The following is a 23034-nucleotide window of genomic DNA, read 5'->3' on the forward strand; positions in this document are numbered from 1 at the left end:
CAAAAAAACTCACCTTCTGCTCAGGTAGGTAAGATGAATTCACATCAGTTAATAGAGCCTAATTTGCTGTAGCAAACCTGTTTGTAGCTTTCCTAACAACAAAGTAGAAATTTTACAATGATAATTAATCCTGGTAGCGTAGATAAGACAGGTCTGGAGTAATTTGGCTCCTGTCTCTCCTCCTGCCACACATCCCCCTCCAATGCTCACACACACAGCTTTACCAGGTTTGGTTTTTTTGTTATTTAACACTACAAATTGCAGGTGTAGTCAATATTTGCCCCAGCCTCATGGCTGTATACTTCTGCAAAGTTACACTCTACATGAGACCACATTTTATGGATTTCTTAAATTATTTAATAATTGCAGTGGTGTGTCCAAGAGCAGGCAGCAGCCACCTATAGAAGCAGATCTAAGCAGCCAGAAGTTTTCTTGACAGCCTGTATTTTTCCATCCATAGACATAAGTGTCCCCATAAATTTGAGGGGACAATTCTTGTTACCACTCCCCTAGGATACCTCTTGGGATGCCCTGTATAAACTAAGGGCTTCTCTCCCCCATCCCTGGCTATTTTCCCTCCTGGAAAGCAGCAGGAGGAAGCGGAGATTATAATTTTCTCCACATACGTATGAATAGCACATGCAGAAAGCCCTCTTTCCTGCCAGCAGCGTGAGCTGGCTTCTCTGAGATCACGCCAAGCCTGAACAAGCATCTTCTCAATCAAACGAGCCAAGTTTAGTTAATAAACCTCTAATGAGTCCCAGAGGACTCCTTAAGGCTCAGATGGGTCATATCAGCCTTGTCTGGTCCCACAGAGCTGCTTCTCAGAGTCCCAAAGCTTGGAGACTCGGCTCTGGAGGGGTGAGGAAGACCCCCAGGAGCTTCCTGAGCCATCAGCTGCAGTTCTGTCAGACACTAATTAATTAGCTCACATGAAATAGCGATATGGTCTAGGATTTCTCAGCCAAAAGAACTGCAAAACATTCATTTGCAATGGTGAAACACCGAGGGTTCACCAAACTGAATCCAAACTGAAGACATATCGGTTTTGTGCACGAATATGTCTAAAATGCTATTGGTGAGATAATTAAAAGGGCACTTATCTGTTTGGCTGGGTTTTAAACAAAGCAGGTGCATTTACAATCCATCAGACTCGCATTTCTTGCTAGGATCCCGAAGCAGCAAACGACAGCGTCTCTTCATGGGCTCTGAAATTACACAAAGGGAGGGGAGGAACAAAAAAAGGAGCGATCAAATCAAATTTACAGACCAGGTTAATGATCCAAAGTAAATACCAAACTCCATACTTCTGTCCACATGTTTGGTTGTTTGGTTTTTTTAAAATATACTACTGCCATGCAAAAGTATTTGGAGATAAAACTGTCCAGTCCAGTAAATTTTAGAAACATGAAATCTATCAGAATTTGTTCCAGAAGCTGTTGAAAAAGGAGAGGGGGGAGAGGAAGAGGGAAAAAAAAAAAAAAAGAAAGAGTAACAGAAAGCTATTGAATAGCACTTCAAAGAGACACCTAGCAGAGCCCATTGCCTGGAGAGACCATTCCTGCCTGCTCCGCTTTCCAGCTACATTCCAGCACCAGGCACATTAAAATGCAGAGATGTTAATCCGTGTGGCAATGCTTAAGAATATTCACACTGTGCTTAGCACAAAGGAAACACACAAAGCTGCTTTTTGTTCACCCTTTTGACTTAAAGGACAGGCTCAAATCCTTCTGGTTCCAAAATACGGTACCTTTGCAGGAGATCATCATCCAGCAGGACTGGAGAAAAACAAATCCATTTCACAACTTTTCACACCTGCTGGATCTTTACTCCCTTGTTCTTCAACTCTACTGCTGGTTTTTTTTTTTTCCTAATTTTTAGCTGTTACTCTTACCTCACAGGCACTGTAGCATGGATGGAGTCAAATGAGAGAAATGTAAAGGGAAAAAATCACATTTGTTATCCGTAGCGGTGTCTAGAGGCCACAGCTGAGAGCGGGACCCATCGTGGTCAGCGCACAGGCAGAGTAGATGTTACTCTGCTGAAAAGCTAGCGATACAAACAAGCAAGTTGGAAAAAGCAGAGGAGAGAGAAAGCATCGTTCTCAGCTGGGGAGCTGAGACCTAGAGTAACTAGTGACCTTCCTCCTCCTATCACACAGCAAGCGCATGGCATCCCTGGGAAACAGATCATACCTCCAGAGTCCCACTTCAATGACCTACTCAAAAAAAAAACCCAAAACCCAGGAAAAAACAGCTACTAGGGAATACTCCTAAGTATTTACAGCTGTGTTTTCTTTGCATGGGCCTCAATCAATACCATACAGCCAAGAACAGGTTAACCCCTTGCCTTTCATACTGCAAAAGATGCAGGCATCAAACTGTTCTCCACAGTCCCACTTTTTTTTTTTTTAGTGGTAAAAATGTCACTCCAATTCAATGTCCACTGCAAGGCATAGGATCTAACTAAATAAAATCAGCAGTGAATGGGAGCTTTTTTATTCATGCATGAAAGTAGCATAAATAAACTTTAATGAGACTGGTGGTGGTCTGTTCCGGGAACTCGATCAGAAAATCTACTTAGGAGACGTAAGAGAGATGTTTGTTTATAGACCAAAATGAACACAAGAAACAGGCTGAAAAGACAAGACATGCAGCGTAACTTCTTTTCAGCTTTCTACAGCTGGTTTACCACCCTGGATAAGACACTGAAAGGGACAGTAGTTAATAAATCAGACTCAGGCTTGCAGCCCGAGATATAGTCATAAATCCAGAGTGATTACCTTAGGTGTAAATGCAAGAATAATTTCCACCAGCTCCTCTTTCTACAGAGCTTCATAAATTTAATCTCATGAGTTGTCTACCAAAAGTTTGCCATTTCCTAACACTTCTTTCTTAACAATTTTTTTTTTTTTTTAAGCCTTGACAGAAAAATGGGTTTTGGCTCAGGTCACATGTACCAATTTTACAATCTCATTTAGGCATTTCCAGTTGTCCTTTGGACAAGAGTGACTTTTTCTGGAAAACAGACTGATGATGTGGTGAGTCTGGATCTCTTGATGATGTGATGATGACCTTTTAATTGAGAACCTAGAAGTGTTGAATCCACTCTTTGGCTAGAAATTGGCCTAAACTGAGTCTGGTTTTCAAGATGCAAAATTCCTGTTGCTTTTAAAGTTGCTTCCTACCAGGATTTATATCTTGCACTGAGTTTAAAATTCTTCATTACAACCAGTCTGCCACAGCAGCCATTACAAGTGGAGAAGTTTTAACAATAGTAGCGCTGATTCATTTTCACGAGATATATAGATCACATGATGTCATCTCACTTTTCTAAGCATTCGAGTGTAGCTCTCCATCCAACTGCCACAAGAAACCCACGCTTCTGTGCATCCAGCACTGATTTGCTGTGCGGGAACATTGAGTCTTTCATGGGCACTTCTTCCTTTCACGTTGCCAGTGACACAAAAAAAACCCACAAATATGGGAGAGACGCACACGATTAAAATAGACTCAATTCTTCTTCTACAGCACCAGCTATTAAATACTACATCAAAAAGGTGCACCAGCAGCCCTGTGAAATGAACTAACACAATTTCCCTTTCTTACAAGCAGGAGAAGGGCCTCTCTGCCCATCGTACCCAAAGGGCCAGCACCCAGAGGACAGGCACGGGGGCACAGAATTCCTAGGGAAAAAAAAAAGGCCTCTTAACCAGAAGACTGTCTCACATAGCAGTGCTTCCCAAGGCCAATGTCTTGGCTCTCCAATATCTCTTCTGGGGCACAGTGTAGGGAACTGTCCTTAGAGCTTTTTCTTTTGTAGATGGCTCTCCAAGTAGCAAGCTGTTTTCACTCTCCAGACCAGACCTCCTCCCTGGAACAAGACAATTTGTCCTATTTGAAACTGTTTTCTTAGCTGCGTAAGACAGAACACAAACAAAAATAAATCTAAACACTTCTAGCAGAAGAGACCCAACAGAGAAGTCTAATGCCATACCAAAGTACAGCCAAAATTTTCCCAAATGAGAATTCTTCTTAACTGTTTCAAATTAAAAAAAAAATAAAAAAATCCTGTAATAGAGCAACATCCCCCCTCCTTCTAGCAATTTGTCATGCTGCATCAGTGCTGTGGTCTGAGGGTTAGCCTGCCTTTGACCTGGAGCTGGTCGGTGCCCAACACCCAACAGCCCTTGCTCCTGCAGGAGAAATTCCTCCATGAACCAGGTCTTTGTTTTACCTTTTGCCCCGCCTGTGAGCTGCTTCTCAGCCGCTTCTTAAAGATTTATCAGAACCAAGTTTAACAGCTTCAAGCCACTCCCTGAGGAACATGGGGGTGCTAAACTGCCACTTGTCCCTGGGGCTGTCCGTCTGTGTGGGGGGGCTTTATCAAGACCGATATACCCATCAGTGTTAGGTCAATGGCACCATCATTCAGAACCACCTCGTGCTTTTGCTTTTGAGCAGCAAACCAATCCCAAAGCTTTCCCAGAAATGTCTTGCAAGAACAAGACACATTTCCTGAACAGAGGGAAACGCCAAAATGCCCATGGTTATCATCAGCTTTCCTCACAAAGAGGAAATTCTCCATTAATGCAGGTTGTTTTATCTTGCTATGGAAGCAGCTCTCTCCAGGAGAAACCCCTTCCCGGTGCAGAGGAAACCCTCCTCTGCTTCTGCTATTGTCAGATGTTACCAGATGCTGGGCCCCATCTGATGGGGGTTCCTGATCCACCCCCACTTTAAGCATCTGGAACTGAATCCTTTCAGAGCTGACTGCAGTAGTAAAACTCCTGCTTTTGTATTGTCTCATCTATTACATTAGTTTTCCCCTTAATCTCACTGCTGATTTATCGCCCCAGGCCTCCAGCTCCCCTCAGGCTCGACCACAGTGCCTAGCTTTGTTCCTTCTCTTCCTGCCTTCGGGGAATTGAAAGGAAAATTTAAACATTCTTTGAAAAAAACAACCCTTCACACCTCCATTAGCCACTCACTCTGATTGCTACTCACTGTCTACGTAGCTGTCTAATTCACAGTTAATCCTTGGTGTTTTGTGCTAAATGCCCACTCCAGTGTCCGACTCGCAGCCCAAACTCTGCCTTGAACGTACCTCAGGGTGGGGGGACTCTCTCCTTTTGGCCTCTTTGCTCAGCTGTTCCTCATTTATTAAAATATAAGCCAAATACACAATTATGCTGGAGGGAACATGTTTCCTTCTTAACCCTTTCTGGCTCTTATCCAGAATTTCTCAGGCTGTGGAGGATTTATATTTTACTATGCAGAGTTTCAGATTAATTGCTCACCATTCCCCAAGCCTGGGATGGAGGGAAGTGAGGCAGAAAGTTCTCTGACCAGAACCGCTACCTCATCCCCCGTGAGACCATACAGGAATGCATGGCCAGAGTTTCTGGTGGCCCATCCCAGGTAACACAGAGCAGTGCCTTGTAAAAAGACAGCAACCTCTCTGGTTGGGACTTATGCTCATCCCTGCCAGCACTTACAGGGCCTCTCTAGCCCAGCCGTGGGTCTGGGCTGGGCTGGCAGCTGCCAGACAAGGGTCTTGGTGAGGCATGGGACTGGGAGAAGATTTGGTTAAGGGTGGCAGTTATGGGAGGGGAGGGGAGCGTGCGCCATGCTGAGAGCAGCTTGGGCAGAGCTTTAACCCCTGATCTCAGAGGAGTATCTCCAGTTGTGCACCCTCAAAGGTCCTGATTTGTGCCTGCAATGGAGCAGAAACACATTATTACATCTCATGGTTTAGAAGAAGTGAAGGAGTGAACATCTGGCACAAGCCTCCACTAGCTGCAGCCTGTTTTACCTGCAGCAGAAGCTGAAGTGCCAAGACATCGCAGAAATACGTGCAGAAAGGCCATTATATTCCTGATCACAAGGAGTCATCTTATCCCAGTAACTGCATCTGTCAAGCTTGCTATGAGGTGACATTTGGCACCGTGTCATTACAGGGATGAGTGTGCAGCCCCTGTCAGCTTTCCCAGAGCCTGAAGGATGGCACCAGAAACTAACCAAAAACCCAACTTGTGTGTTTTTTCAGGTAACATGGAGGCAGCCTCCCATTTTCACTCGTATTTAGTGAGAACCAGATTCTAGGAATGAGTGTGTCAACAAAACCAGATCAACATGCTCACTGGGAAGGTTAAGTCAACACAAGTGCATGTTTATTCAATTTTAATGTAAGTACAGTTGTAGAAGTATCTGCTGGGGAGGACTTTTGGGTGCCTCTGGTCCTGCCTCTCAAAAGACGCAGGACTGTTGCCAACACTAGCTCAGACTAGCCAAGGCTTTGTCTAACCATGTCTAAAAACCCTCAAGGTCAGAGAGCCCCTGACCTCTCCTGGTAACCTGTTCCAGTGCTGCATCACCCTCCTGGGGAGAAGCTTCTTCCGGTGTCCACCCTGAATGTCCCAAGTGACTGCTTACAGCTGTCATTCACTCCTGAGACCTGCAGTATCTCAGCCTCATGTCTCCCTGGACAAATGAGCTTGTGCTTGCCTTTGGTGATGTCCTTGCCACCTCTCCCTCTCCAGTAACCAGGGCTCCACCAGCCCTTAGAGGTTCACTTCACTTCAGGTTTCTCTGAAGTCCATGGACTCAACAGAGCTGTCGGCTGTGATGGCTTAAGCACAGTTAGCTCCAGGCAAGTGAAAGGCACGAGGTGGATATTCCCTTCCAACCTGGAAGCTCCAGAATGTCTCTTATGTCCCCTGAGCCCCATGCCCAAATGACCTTCAGCCTTCAAAATTCTGTGTTTTGCCCTTTTTTTTCCATGCCCCCCCCCCCCCCCCCGCTCTTTTTTCCATGCTAGACTTTGAACCTCCCTATGATCTCTTCTTGTCAGGAAGATTGCATCATTCGTGGCAGGTAAGGTTAGCATGAATAGAAGGAAATACAAACAGCACTTCACACAGCATGCCGGCAGCTGGGAGAACCTGCAGCCAGCAGAGGTTACAGACCCCAGTCAGGTCTAATAAAGACCTGCATCGCTGGACGAGTAGGAGCTACAATTGTGATTATTCATGTTGAAATAGAGGTCACTGCGTCTCCTGCTTCAGAGGCAAATCTGAGCACAGTGGGGCGTCTCAGCAAGACGTTTCCTTTGTGCACAGCATCAAGCACCGGACCAGGGCAGCCCAACAAGGCTCTGCTGACGGCCGCTCAAAGGAAGGAACACCACGTGTTTTTTTTCCTTCTCGCTGTGGCTCAGCAAGGACACAGTGTACACATAGAGAGAGGAAAGAAGGACCTCCTGCTGCAAGATGGGGATGTAGCCATGTGAGGCACTGGGATTTGAGGTCGCTATGGCCAGCACCAAGGAGCTGCCATCCTGAACATGGAAGATCTGAATTCAGCTCCTCTCCTGGGTGCCTTAAAACAATACTGGCCAGAATATCCCTGGCCTCTATCCTTTCCACACAGCTCCATCTTGGGGGTACTTGCTATGCTGGCACTAGCAATTCAAACCTCTGCTCGCTTCTGTCCCCAGCAGACGAGGCAGGAGGAGGAGGAGGATGTTTACCTGAGGAAGCTCACTGCTCTGTCACTATCAGCAGTGCTGGCTGGCTTGCAGGGTCCTCTCCGAAGAGTGAGTGGTTTGTGAGAGGTGCCCTGTGTGAGTGAGAACACTGCAAAATTCAGGACGTCTGTACAAATTCCAGACCAATGCAGCTGCTCAAATGTAATTACGAAAAATATTAGCAATTGAATTGGGAAGGCATTGCAAAACAGCTAAGTAGAGAGAAAATAAACTGGCATGCTGTGATTGATGTAAGCACGTAACAGCCTCCACATGTCACTGGGACCAGCACAATCTGCACCAGCTGAGGCACTGCTTTCAGAGACCGAAAAAACACTTCCAAGGAGAGCAACTGCACAGCCAAGGCCAAGCCCTCATTCTCTGTCACAGTGCCAGTGAACCCCATGGGCCTCCCCTGCCATCCAAAGATGGATTTTCAGGGACACAAGGCCTCTGGCCACAGTTTGGGCTGTCAAAGCTTGAGACTGAAGCACGATAAGCCGGGATAAGTTAGCTAGCTGTCAGGAATACTCCTCAGCCCTGTTCAGATTTGGACCTCTGGGCCACTGAGTGCTTGCTTCCAACCAGCGGTGATGCTGAGCATTCCCCTAGACCTCACCACAACCAGCATGAGGTGCCAGTCCAGCATGGTCCCTGCTTACAGCTGACCTGGCCCATAAGTGCTGAGCCCTGGAGAGCCACAGGGACAAACAAAGAGGGAGGTGATGATCAGTGTCACTCGCCGGACTCACCCATTGTGGCTGAGGTTGTCAAACAGCCGCTGCCTCCTTTCCTGGTGTTGCTTTGGCTGCCACCTGCCAGGCAGCCTAACACGAGTTTAGTGCAAAAAAGCTGGGGAAAAAAGTTTCCATTCCAGATGAAACGGTGCATTTCATTCAGCCCCAGACCAATGTGCCAAACACTGTGGAGCTGTGCAGACACACAAAACACATCAGGGCTCTTGCTGTACTTCCATAAAGTAGCTCCAGAAAGAAAATGCAACATATCCTCCATATCACAGAGAAGACAGTAGGAACAGTACTAAGAGATTATCCCAGATGCATTTAACTGGTTCTACTTGAGATGCTTTTGTGGCCACTCAGTGCCAGGTACAGAGGATACCAGGCCATGCATTCAGGTAATCCCATAACATCCCTCCACAGCCAATTACTGTTGTTTTAGATGAAGGAAGAGGTTTATTGTGCCTTCCCCCCCGCCCCCTCCTCCCCTATATTCTTTTTGTTTTATCCTAGGAAATCTAGTTTTAAAAGGCACTAGCAGAACACTACAGATGTGCAGCTGATGCAGGAGCAAGCAGCAATTTCAGTCCCAAAACACAGGAAAGCCAATGTGATTCTTTCCACAGGTTTCAGTGGGCTTTGGGTTAGGCCTTCAGGACAAGGAAGGAAGGAAAGAGCAACAGAAACTCTTGCGCTTCATTCATGCCCTCAAGCAGCGAGGAGCCCAAGATACTCAAGGTGAAGCCCAAAGGCTCCCCGGGGAGCTGCACGTCGCACAGCAGATGGGGAGAGCTGGAAGACACGTCCAGCACTGGATGTTCCCACCCAAGCAGGATGACTGCAGATGGTTTTTCCAGGAGGGCTTGGAGGCAGCTCGGGGATTTTGCTGCTGAATCAGGCATTCTGCGGTGCAGGCAGAGACCTCGCCGCTGGCGCCGAGCCCTGCAGCTGCACAACGCCTGGCACGCGCCGCCGGGGCTGCCGAGCCAATACGGACAAGCTTGGGGAGACGCGGGCCCGCCGCGGCCGCTCGCTTGCTTCCAGCTGATGGCATCACTGGAGACTTGTGTCCCCTCAGCAGGAAAAACTGAAAAATAGGCACCAGAGGACAAACCACAGGAAACGCATCCCTATGTAGGGGAGAAAGGACTTGGTGTACAGCACACGCCGAAGACATTGGAGCACAGAGGAAGGGTGTAGATTTGGCACTTGAGCACAAACAGTATGTCCCTGCTGTACCACATTGCTGGCCTTCTTGGGCATAACTATTTAGGTTATTGATATAAGGGTACATGTCCCAAAATATTGTAATTGTCAGGCTTTTCTGGGAGCTCTTCAAATGCAGTATGTCTCAGTCCTTTCTCCCAGATTGCTTCTACCTACAGGGAAATATGGCCTTGTCACCAAAGGCTTTGTTTTCAGCTGCCACCAACTATTTATCTCCGCAAAGCAAGCAGCCAGGGGCCATTTTTCTTCCTGGTTTGCTGTAGGTTCTTCAGAGCAAGAACTTGTTGAGCATGAAGATAGCACAGACCTCGGCCAAGCTCTGTGCGTGCAACAGCAATGCAAATATGTACGTTCTCCTTCCTTGTTTCCCTTTGATGTCAGTTGTCAGGCAAGCACAGATACAAGGGTCTCCCAGGTCTGTGATGTCTCCTGAAAACCACAGAGCCTGTGCTTGCCAGCTTGTGTTTTTAACGCCTGGCCACAGGAGTGCTGCGGAAAGGGCAGGACCTGTGCAGCCTTGCAGCAGTATTCTCATTTGCTGTGTTTACAGGGCACCTCCTCTCTTTTTTTTTTTTTGGCAGCTGGCAGTGGCAGGCAGTTAAAGGCACTTCTGAGTCCAGCATCACGCAAGTATCTCACTCCAGCTGGCAAGGGCAGGAGACACAAAAGTATGAGCAGCAGCTCTGGAAAGGGAAACAAGAGGGGCAAAGGCAGCGACATGGAAGATTGAAACATCAGATTGAAAAGGAACAATAAATCCCCAGTGAGGAATATAACTGGGGGGGGTGGAGAAGGAACAGATTGCAGCTCACTAATAAGGCACACAGCATTTTCTTTGTGATCTGCAAATTGAATTGGGTCTTCTGACAGAAAAAGACCCCATGCTATCTAGAAATCTCTTTGATACATGGCCTGCCTCCCTCTGCCTTCCGTGGCAGAAGCTGCTGGAGCAGGCAGGTCTGACAGAGTCCACCTGGTCCAGCAGCGCAGGCTGAGGTCAGTTTGCTCTCCCAGCTGAGCCCATGCAGCATCCTGGGGAGAAGGCAGGCAGGATACGAGCAGGGCCATACCTTCCTGGGGCCTGTTAAAGTGCAATGCTCTGAGCTGCACGGGACTGTCAAAATGGACAGGATGCTCTGCTTGGGCCAGAAAGCCGAGGTGACAGCCAGGCTCAGCATAACAGGCAATGCCCCAGACACCAGGGGCTGCCTAGGACCATTAATGAATGGCTGAGGGCATCTGGCAAAACATTGTCTTGCTGCAAAGTTCCTTGGAGTATTGAGACCATAGCTCCCTCTGTCAGGCAGGATGGCTCCAGCTGTGTGGTTTTTTCAATCTGTAAAGGCTGCAGAGAGCAACGCAGAGCATTTCAGGATATGACACCCTTGGAGCAGGGACGTTGTTACCAGCCATTGGCATCTGTGTCCTGGCAGTGCTGAGGCATTCTTGCAAAACTCTTTCAGGGAAGGAGAGGGAGGAAAGACACCAAGCCGCAGATCCTCACATCTAGCTCCCACCCCTCGGTTCCCTGTATTTCATTAGGCAAATAATAGCTCAGGGTCAATAGCACCAGCCTCTTTCCTAGAAATGAAATAACCGCAGCCAACTATCAGGTTGCCAAGCTGGGGACCCGGGGATGCAGGCAGAGGTCCGTGCGCTGCAGTCAGCTGCTTTTGGTGTCTTTAGCACAGCATTGCTTCTATGACGCTAGGCAATGGCATGTCTCTCTTTTGCTGTGGTTTGGGGAACATAAGTGCATGAAAGATGGGACAAGAGCTCCCACTCACATGTTTGGTTTCCTCATGGAAGCCTTGGCAGAAGTACTCAAGAATAAATAGGCAGAGGGGGCCCATTTGTTTTCTTTCCTATGGGATAAAGCAGTTACAATTCCGAGAGTTATCAGACAGATACTTGCCTTTAGTATTAAAGTCTCCAAAACAAAGGAACAAAGAGAAATTCAGCATAATCAATAGTTCTGTGGCCACAGTGCACTCGGTGGCCCACACAGTTCAGCTCTATAAAGACACAAATCATTGCTAACGTTCGCTGGGAGATGTCCTTTCTCCTACCATTTGCAGGGAAGGAAGCACACAGACACAAAATGCCCCTCACAGTATTTGGTTACAAGAAGATGAAAGGCTTGGTTTGCTTGGACCAAGCCACATACACACTTGCACCCCAGAAGCTGGGGGCTGCCAGGCCCCTGAGGCATTTCTCTGCTTTGCACTGCTACCCCTTGTGCAGTCAGTGGCAGTCCCAGACCCAGGACCTCCACGAAGAGGACAAGACGATGAGAGGAGCCTGGATAAGGAGGAATTCATCAAGTGAAGGGTCAGCCCTTTGAGACTCACCCTTCCCATCAGCAGACATGGGCTCTCCCCTACCTGTCCACAAACTTAACTCACGGCCAGAAACGTCACTGGAGTTCACTTTCACTCTGGAAACACAGCAAACAGCACAGCGCCAGCACGTGAACCAGATCACCACCAGCAGGGCAGCAGCTGCCTGCAGGCAGAAGCCTAAAGACAAGGTACTCCAGCTCCTGCTTTATAAAATATATATTCTCTGACATGGCACTACAATACACTGATTTTTAAATGCACAACCATTCCTTGAAATGTTCTCCCTCCTATTGGAAAGAAAGTTTCTGTAAGTAGTTAATTAACAAATATCCCAAATTTTGTCCCTCTTACAGTCAAATTACTCAAATTTGCCACAATTATCAGCATGAGTTTTCCTACTTTACATAGAAAATCTCTGTAACCAGCTCCATTTACCTTTGCCTGTGTTAAGTATTTGCACCAGTAAGCATCTACAGTCACTTACAGCTGCAAGGAGCCAGGCCTGTAGATCAAAACCCAACACTTCACACCAGTGCCGAAGCAGTGAGAGGTGTTAGCTGTCAGAAAGATGATCGATTGCTATGGGACATCCTCAGCAGTAAATTACTTCAAATGAAAATGTCTCCTTAAGAGATATGCTGTAGGCTGATGTGAAGGGTAGGGGGATGGTGGCTCACCTAATGGATTTTACAGCGTGTTACTCGAAACACCAGGCTAGGCAATCTTACTTGTGACACAAAATAAAGTTGAGCCCCTGCCACATGGAACCATTGTAGTCTGGTTTTGTGTTACCACTGTGCTGGCAAAAGGCATGAATATACTTACATCCTTCTTGGTTGCATATCCATTTAATTGTTATCACTAGTTTTTCAGGGACCATCTTATCTAGTTCTTGTATTTTCATCTCCTACAAAAGTTTTCGTCGTGCTCTGGACTCAAGCTTGCTGATGCTTTACAAGCCACCTCCGGCCTTTTATTTCAGGACATTTTCTTACACAGGGTGATATGTTTCTGGCTGGTGCTGACATTGCACGTATTGTTAAGAAAAGCCTGTCTGTAAGTCTGCAAGGTCAGGATATTTCTGAAGAGTAAGAACAAAAAGGCAGACACCATTTAAAATGGGTCTCAGATCATCAATCACTGAAGCACTCTGCTTTATCAGTCTTGCATACAAAGGAGTGAGTATCAGCCCCCATGTTTTGTCAAAGCAATGTTCCTGCCTCCTATGAAGGGATGCTTCAAAAGTCATCTCTGCCCCAATTTACTTAAAAAACAAACTAACAAAATTGTGCTCCGGCCATAGAAATGCCATGCAATCCCCGTGACCTGATTTTACCAGAGATATTCCTTACCTCTAACACTGCTGAAAGAAAGTCAATATTTGACAAAAACAGATACCACAGAGATACACTTCTGTTTCTGGAAATAAACATGAAGGCCATATTCAACATGCCCACACACGACACAAACTTACTGCATGGCCCTGCGGACAGCCGTGAGCTGGATCTCGGAAAACTGGCTGGATTTATCTGCAGACTGGTGAGGAGACGTCGGGGAGAGTAACCTAATTAACTGCAATCCTGAAAAGTTGTAATCATTTCAAGTTCTACATAAACGTTCTTCCAGAAGACACTGCAAACTCCGAAGGACAAGTGCAACATCAACTTTCTTGAATTACTTTCTGTTGGAAAAATAAGTTACAGAGCAGAGGTTTTTCCTGATTTAAAGTAGCAATAAAGTGCCTTCAATGGTAACAATTCTTCAGCCCAACTGAACACGACATGTCTTCTTAGAGTGATTGAGATATGATCTGTGTGGATTTCATCGAGATCCATCTTGTTTTCTTCTCTTCTTTTCACTTCCCTCCAATCTCTTCATTTCAGTGGCAGACAGATTGCAAGATGGATCCCAATAAAGAGACATTTGAAGTTTTTCTTTGCTGTGACACCAAAGTAAAGCCTTTAACCAATAAGTACAGACTCACGCAAGAGATCTCATTGGATTCCCATCTGTCCTCCCTCAATGGGCAAATGCCTAAAAATTGATGAAGGAGCTAAAATCCTTCTGAATGTTTTATTGCATGCACAAAAAACACATGGAGACAAGTGCACTCTTAGGTTATGGGAACTCTAGCAGTTTGGCAGCTTACTTCAAAGCAGGGAAGCTGCAGGGACAATCTAAGCAACAAGAAAAAAGGAAAAGGTCACAAGACTTTACACAAGGAAACCCAGCAGCCAGGTGCACTTGCTATGCTTTCATGCCCATGATTCCTCATGGGCTCCTTCAACCACTTCCAGTAACAGCCAGGACTACAATGTTGTGTTTCTGATAGACAGGACTACTAAAAATTTCCAAGCCTACCAAAGTAGCACAAACCCAAGCCACAAAAACTGTCACAAGTTGATATTTCCACTTCTGTCCTCTCTCCTCCAATCTTCTCCCGAAAACGTTATTGAGTCAGTCAAAAGTCATTTTGGTTTTATTTTAAGGCATTGGCTGTTTTACTATCTAAGACCAAGTTACTTTGAAATAAAAATAGTCTTGTTTGCATTTTTCCCCTGAAGAAAAACAGTGTCAAAACCTCATCTCCTTTCACATAGAATCTAGGTGCAAGGAATCTGCATTTTCCCCACAGAGGAATGCTGTGGGAAAGACATCCCATACACATCTCCTGGATTCATGGGAACTGGAAGTAAACTCAAGGAACAGCTGAGAGATGCAATAAAAAGGTTGGCTTTATTCTATTGTAGGAACATCCCTTTGACTGTGACCCTGCCATTTTTGTCATGGTTACTCTGGGGTACATCATGACTAACATCTCCCACTGTACATCCCTGACAGGAAAGGAAGTGCTGGCCTCCAAAGCTGTAACTGTGGTGAGTGCAGCCCTTTGTTTTTACCGGATATTTTCAGGGTAGCACAGAAAAAGCAATCACATCTGGGACCATCTCAAGGGGCTCTTGGCAAAAATCCAGAGGCTCCATAGAAGAAGCAGCAGATTGTGGATTTCGATGCCTTGGGCAGGATGTCTGTTTCCACAATGGCTGGGGAAGGAAGGAATATAAAGGGAGATGGTCTGATAAGAACATGGCCATGATAAAAAGACTCTGTTCAGTATTAATTTAATTTAGCAAGAAGAAAGGTGCTCACAGTCACTGGGTTACAGACGTTAGTCTCTTGCCTCAGTGAAACGGGAACTGGTTAGTCTTGAGGCAATGTTAAATACTGGATTTTAAAATGAGTACAGAAATAGACAAAGAGCAGAACAGATGTGACAGTGGGTTCTTCTCATTCATCCTGGCATTTTGCAGGAAGTTGTTAAAAATAATTTCCTCAGCAATTTCAATGCTGGTCGCTCGGTCCTGCTTTGTCCTGGAAAGAGGAAACTTAGCCACTGCAAGATGAAGTTTTGTGCTTTCTGAAATCAAGCATCTCAATGCATCAATCAATCACAACAAAAACTATCAGCTTTTTGCTTACAAATTTGTTTTGCTGCCCTTGGATAGATGGGAACCTCCAAATTAGTGAGCGGAGTGGAGTTACTGACCCACCTATAAAGAGCTTTACTAAAACTTTTAAAAGCACTGTACCATGTGAGCACTCCTCCCTTCTGGTTGTCAGCTGGTCTTTATGCCACTTTGGCTTCCTTTTTTTACCACAGGAAAAACAGAGATTTTGGAAGCAAAGTTTGAAGCTGGGATTGCCTGTACAAACGATGCCATTCGCAGCACGACAGATGATCACGTTCTCTAACCTCCCAGCATCTGCCCATGGCAAGTTGTCCCACCTGCCCTTTGGTTGGCTTTGCCTTTTCCAGATGTAGTTTTATTTTGTGCATTCCTGTGTCAAATGCCAGCACTGGCAGCTTTAAGGGGCTTTGGACTTAAGTTCCTTCTTTGGTGAGACTCCGACAAAGCTGCGAGGCAGGAACCAGACGCTGCAGGCTGTATCGTGAGCTCCTCCTGGTGGCCATCAATATCGTATTAACGTCCCCTGCGTCTGAGCTCAAAAATAAAACCACAGCTTTTGAACATTTTTCTCTTCTTTTCTTCTATACTCAAGGAACGCATTTTAAAATGGAAACAGAAAATTAAGCATATATTCTGAGAGTGATTCCTCACTGGGAATGAACACATCCTTACACCTCACACTGATATTTGTTTTCACTAAAATACAAGAGTTTCGCATTTTCTTCCCTAGTAGAATAAATAATTTTGTTTCCTGCAGATTCCGCTCTCTTGTGCAACCCACAGCCAAAGAAATACATCCTTCCTAACTATTTATGTCTGTTCAAGACAGCCTTCTCCAGGCTGAGTCCGCAGGTCAGCAAGAGGGAAAGAGGAAGGAGTTATCCATATTGTTTTCTGAAATGGGGATGGAATGGATAGAATAGGAAATTCTGTTCTACTCAAATGGGTAAAAATACTACAGAAAGCTAAATTATAAATAATCCCGGTTGAAGGCACTAACCAGATCAGTTTGTTAGGCACTGTATAAGCATTTAGCATCCAATAGCTGCTGTCTCAGAAAGGTCACATCGCAAAGAACAAGCAGCAACACCCAAGTGAAATAAAAGGTGGGAGAGAAAACAATACCAGAGTTTTTGCAAAGACTGGCAGTAGCAATGGTCTCCACTCCCCTTTTAGCTGGCCATTAGTATATGGTATTACGGCATTGCAGAGTATCTTCTGATCTCTTTATAACACGAATTTGTATAAATACATGACTATGTAAATATATGAATAAATGAATTTATATGAATTCTTTATACACACTCTGGTAGCTAGGTAGCAGAAGCAAAATCTTGGTGTCAGATCTGCCTCTGCCCAGAGCCCTGCTGTCAAAAAACTGACTTGATGTGCTTTCAAACTTTCAGAACTGGGCATCAGACACTTTCTTCAGGTATGGCAACCTTTGGGCTTGCACTGCATCATTAATCAGCACCTTAAGATATCAGTATCATTTGAAGAGACAGGAAAAAGCAGCTAGCAACAGCTGCACCCAAAAAAACTCTCAGAGATTTGGAGATTTTGAAAAATCTAGAAATGGAATGCCAGAAGTATCTTACTTTATATGTAATTACATTAGTGAAAAGGACTAAGTACTTCAATGCAGAAACTGCAAAGCATAGCCAAAAAATTCAGTGGAGAAAAAAAAAGTAAAAATCAGTATAGCTCCCTAAAATGCCCAATAAGACTTTGTAGCCTTCAGCTACAAAAATTAAAAATCTATAGAAATAATCCATTTAAGATTTTTCAGACTTGTGATGTTTAACTTGCATCAAGATTGATTGCAACAGAATACAAGCCTAAACATAGGAAAGCAGTGAAATAGACTACAAAAAAAAAATATAACTAACTAACTAAATAAATAAATATCCTCCAGCTCAGATCCTTTGCAAACCCAGTCAGAATCTGGGTCCATTACAGTCCAGTCTTCCTGGCAGCTGATAAAGAAATTCAAGCAGAGGGATACAGATCTTCAACAATTCTCAAAGAAGTCACATGGTTTAGATGTTTGGTTTAGATGTTTTTATATAAAAGGAAATGTGTCTGTTCAACCTCCTTCCATCCTGTCACTACAGGACACTGCTTTCCAGGCTAAGCTGCTACATTCTTAGGTGACTGAAACATTGGACAAAGCTATGTTCCACTCAATTCCATTCGAAGTAATGACAGAGTACTGAAATACAGCAAAATGACAATGGTTTAGGAAAAGCTTTTCCAAAATTGCAAGATTAAGTGGTTCGCTTCATACTTCGGAAAAGCAAGATTTAAATAATACTTCAAAATACTCAAACTCAAGTTGACCCTAGAGGGGTTACATTTATAAGAAAGTTCACACCGTTCCAGGCATCAGCTTGGATACCTCCATATTATTTTCTGTCCTGTTTATCACAGAAACATGCTTAACATCTCCAAACCTGACATCCATGCAAAGGACAGGGAGGCCACCAATCCAGGGAACCACAGAAGAACCCTTCCCTGTCTGGAAACAGTTCACAGTGGGCAGCGGCTATGGATGGGAGCCATCCTCTAAGATCTTGGTGAGACTGCTCAGATCTTAGTCCAGCTACTCCCACAGGGGAAAGCAATGATGTCCATCTTTCGAGGTCTCAGCACTTCCATGCTCTTCACCACACGGACTTACAGGGTTTGAATAAATGAGGAAAGAGGTGAAAAGAACAGCCCCAAAGGATCTGGCACGTCAACCAGTTGAAACAGGAGAAATCCCTTCTGGCTTTTGTAGGTGCCTTGGTGATGCCTGCAGACTGCTGCTTCAAGTCTCCTCAAGGGTACATGTTCCTCTCCTGACTGGCCAATTACTCTGACCTTTGCTGCTCCCTTCCCTCACCAGTACACCCCAGAGGCCCTCAACACATTAGCAAAATGTTAAGATGCAGCAGCACAATCCAAAGCGTTCCCGTTAAATGAATTCCTGCATAGGACAAAGCTACTCCCAGGCCGCAGAGAGGATCACCCTGCCTCCTTCCCACAGTAGGCTGGATGACAGACTGGGGAGCACCAAGACAACATTTTTTCCCAGGAGAGCACTGGAAGTTCTGAATCATTAGAAGTCTTGACCAAGGATCCCAAAAGCCCAAAGTGCAGCACCACCTGAAAACCCTCAGAAGCACAGATACATACTTAAAGATATGTCACTACATCAGCTGAGGCATTAATTTAGACCTCACTAAAATCAGCATGTGCACTTTCAGCAGCTGAACTGGTTAGAAGTTAACAGCAGGACCATGGCCAAGGTGTGCAAATCTAAGCAGCTTGCTCCTCTCTAGAAAAAGAAAACTGGTGCTTCTAGCCAAAAATCAGCCCTATTTTTGCCCTATTACTTGCAGCCATTTCTATCACCTGACCGTCTGACTTAAGTATTTCAGGTGTTAAGCCCATTCAGTGTAACTCCTCCATGCAGGTAAAATAGTGAAAAATCTAGCATTTGTGTAGCTAATTAAGAAAAAAAAATTACCTCATTTTATACATATGGTTTCCTTTCTGTCCTCTACCACTATGCACATTTTGATCTGATTAATCAACATAGCATCTTTAAGATCTCAGGTTGTACTATAACCTGTGCTTTAGTGCTTCAGCTCATGACTGGAGCTGCAGGCTTCACGGAACATTTAACAGATTAGAGATTTCTTTTTGTGTTGTTCCCAGTCTTTTAGAGTCTTTTTCAGTGAACCACAACAGTCTGGCACAGAGTGATACTCGGTTTTTTCTTCGAGCCATGAACTGTAAGATATAATGAGAGCTAGTATCAGTGCAGAAAAAATTTAGAAATCTCTGAATGCTCCAGCCAAGTGGAAAAGAACTTAAATACAGTATTTTAAGAGTACTGACAGCACAATTTTGTTGTCAATTAAAATGTGTAACAAAAGAATTAGTGAAAACATTCATTTGATCATAGTTCTGGTAAAAATACTAATACTACTGCAGTTTGGTAGCTGACATTCTATACCGTTTAAAATTCTTTGAAATTAGAGGCAACAGAAAACATGGGACTAAATAAATAAATATGTGTGTATACACACACACACTTGATATTGTACCTGCCACGGTGGAAAACAGTTTTGAGTATAGTAAAAAAAAAAAATAATATATATATATATATATACACACACATATATAGATCCCGAGGCCTGCTAAAGCATTTCTGACTTTCTCAGTTTTTTCATTTTGTGAATGGTCCTCTTTTTGAGGTTGTTGTGGTTTTTTTAATGTACTGAACACATTCACCTCAGGGAATTCTGCCTTATTCCTACATCTCCTAGACACTACATATATTAAGCATTCAATCCATACAAATGGCATTTTCCTCCTCAATTACTATAGGAAGTGCTATTTAAAATCTACTTTAAAATAAGAAAGCTACTACTGGCAACGTTACTGAAAAGTCTATAAGCTACCAGTTCATAGCAGCAGCCCTGTATTGTCAATACATAAGCAAGGCAAGGTTTGTGTGGAGAGGAAACGTCTTACATCTGAACCAAGAGCACTAAACATGACATTTACCTCCCTCTCTCCAAATATGTCAGTTGGTCTAGTAGGCATCACTTCCCCTTACAAACCACGCTCATAAGGTAAGTGTCGGATGTACAAGATGAAATCTCTTTCTGCTTTCTGTATGAACTGAACTCCTTAAGTGAAATCCTCTTAGTACTGAAGAAAATGGATCAACAGAACCAGTGTCTAAAATAATTTAATGTAGCCACAGAACGGGTACGTTATACAATGTTTTTGCACTTTCCCAAAGCATCTCACTAATACCTCTTTCTCTGAGCTGCTGCAAAAGCCTAGGGAGAAAGAGATCATTCAGATGCCATGTCCCATTTAATGCTTCGTCTCCCTCCTAAGACTACAGCAATTCAGCATCACTTGTGGTGCTTAATTTTATGGCAGGCACAGCTGTCCAGCAGTCTTGGGAATATAACCAACTCATTTTGCAGTAGCGCACTGCACAGCTCACAGGTTTTGTTTCTCCCCCCTCGCCCCAGTGGGCCAGGGCTGAACATGGACGGACTTAGAAGCAAAAGGGTTCCTCTCAACGCTAACCTCAGCTGCGCCACCCAGTTCTGACATCACTTTTAGGATAGTTGGCACGGCAAGCAGAGTCTTTGAAGCTCTCCTTCCTCAGTAGGTATGTAACTCGGTGGGAACACAGAGGTTAGCTGCCTCTTCAGTAGGAGCATTTTGACCACATGGGAAGAGCTCTGGTCAGTGACTGACACGTGATGGAATTCAAAACAATTTCTATGAGTGCTAGTCAAGCACAGGAAAATCCTTAATGGGCCAGACCTGTAACGGATCTATTCAAAGATCTTTTGTAAAAATGCAAAACTTCTGTAACTAGAAATCAACAACTTAGGAACGAAGGACATGATTTAGTATCTTTTTCAAATTAACACTAGCCTGAAAAAGCTGCCCAGTTAAACCACATTTCCACAGCCCGGATCCTATTTTAGGAGATCAGAGTAGCAGTTTCTAGAGTTTTGTTGGCTTTTAGTTTTACCAGAACAAAAAGGCGACTTGCATCTTTATGACTTACCACCAAGGTGTGTAATTAAAGGGTAAATGTTTCTTCTGGATAAATACCACATTCTCCAAGTATAGGTGGGAACTTCACTCACGCTCATTGCGGCAAGTAAAACATTTCTTATAAGAAATAAGCTTTGGGGCAAAGCATCACAAACAAGCAGACTCTTTGTATACTGTTCTTTTAGTTGACTTATATGTTCCAGAGTAAAGTATTTTTTTCCAAGATCAAAGCAAATACAGCAGGAGCAGTACAGATAAATAGATCTATTAAGCCAAACACAATTCTTCAAAAATTTGCAGCACTTATTCTAAAGACTGAATATAATTGGCTTCAGAGAAATCAGACCTTAATCTAGACAAAGCAAACTGTCCTATTCGCTGGCTGCTAGGTGGAATACTATGAGCCCTGGCAATGACAGACTTTATTCACTGTCTTGATCACCAGCTATGTCTTCTGAAGGTAAAAGCTTTAGTCATTGACCTCTGTAGAAACAAAGGTATTTAAAATTGTATCAGAATAAGTAACAATAACATTCTGGTTTTACAGTTTCAGTCCTCATTAACTTTTGGCTTGAGACAGTTGACATTACTTACCAGCAGTAAAAGTGTAATTTCAAGGGCTCCCAGGAGAAATACTTCTATACAAAGAAAACGTTTCTATAAAAATCAACACTCAGCACGATTGACTTCACCATATTCATTCTACTACTCAGGTTTCCATCATCAATCCCAAGTTATATCTAAACAAAACAAACAAGAAAAGGTTTGGTTGAATGTGTTAACTAATGAGTTACCACTACAGCTTCACAACTTAAGCAGGTCTTGACAAATCCTCTAGAGAAAGAGCTGAACTTCACTAAATGTACAAAAAAAACCAAGTCTGTAGGCACTTTACAAGGGGGTAGTCTACCTCAAATGCTGTAGAACACTGTTGATTTAAAAAAAAAAAAAACAAAAACAAAACAAAAAAAAAACACCCAACCAAAAACAAAATTTAAAAAACCCAAACAAACAACTTCAGTCAGATACCAAGAAGGGTATCTTGCCTATTCCCTGACTTCAGAAATTCAATTATTTTGCTACATTTGGGAGCCTTGAAATCTTTAAGATCCATCCGTTCATTAGGAAAGAACAATCCAGTCTCCCCAAACAGAAAAGCAGAAAACCAGAAACTCTGACTTCTAATGGAAATATGACTCCAGGTGCTGAAGACTATCCAGTAACATTTAAAGCAGCACTTTGCGATATTTCACAGATTTTTCCGGTGTACTATCCTACCTATTATCCATCAAACAGCAGATACAGATAAAAGCTCTAGAGTGTAGCTGGCAAAAATAAAACGACAAATAGTAAAGGTGCTTATACAGGTTTTTATACGGGTATGAAGCTTGTATTTGTGGCCCACTGAGGCGCTCTCTTAAGTCTATCACTTTGTTTTAAGACTAAAACATTAGTATGAGCAGCAAGTTCAGTGTGACAAATCCAGATGAGCGAGTCTGATGGAAATGCATAGGTCGTAGCGTTGTCCCTCAATCACAGTGATCTAGACTTTTTCAAAATACATGGTTACTCTGACAGAAATAGCTCTTTCAGATCTTTGGCAAATCTTTGGCTAACCAAATTTAAAATCAGTTTTAATGCACTAATTGAAAAGATGTAAATATATGTCAAAAAACAGCAAGAACTGATTTCTGGATATATAAATATTTAATCTTCATCCCCTGTACTTAAATCATGTTTTTTCCTCATTATTTCTTACCCCACTCAAATGAAATTTGTTTTTGAAACAGCACAGAAGTTTCTGCCCCCAAAATCTACAACATTATAATGTTTTAAACTTTAGGCCACGGAACTTACTAGTTTGTTGGTTTTTTTTTTTTTTTTTTTTTTAACTATTTCAGTGTTGTATTTAAGCAGTACATGGTTTGATGAGGTCAGCATTCTTGTTCTTTGTGAAGTACCTGGCACAATGAAGTCCTGGTTATGAACAGATCTCCTAGTCATTACAGCCAATCACAAATTCTCTGTAACCTAAAGGTCAGGCTAAGAAGTAAACTTGAGCAGCTGCAGAGGACACTTAAATGAAACACCTTCTGCTACCTAGTTCTTCCAATGCCATTGCTGCATCATTTACCTAAGGCTCTGATA

This window comes from Chlamydotis macqueenii, chromosome 1 (genome assembly GCF_036417535.1).
Source record: "Chlamydotis macqueenii isolate bChlMac1 chromosome 1, bChlMac1.mat, whole genome shotgun sequence".
NCBI lineage: Eukaryota > Metazoa > Chordata > Aves > Otidiformes > Otididae > Chlamydotis > Chlamydotis macqueenii.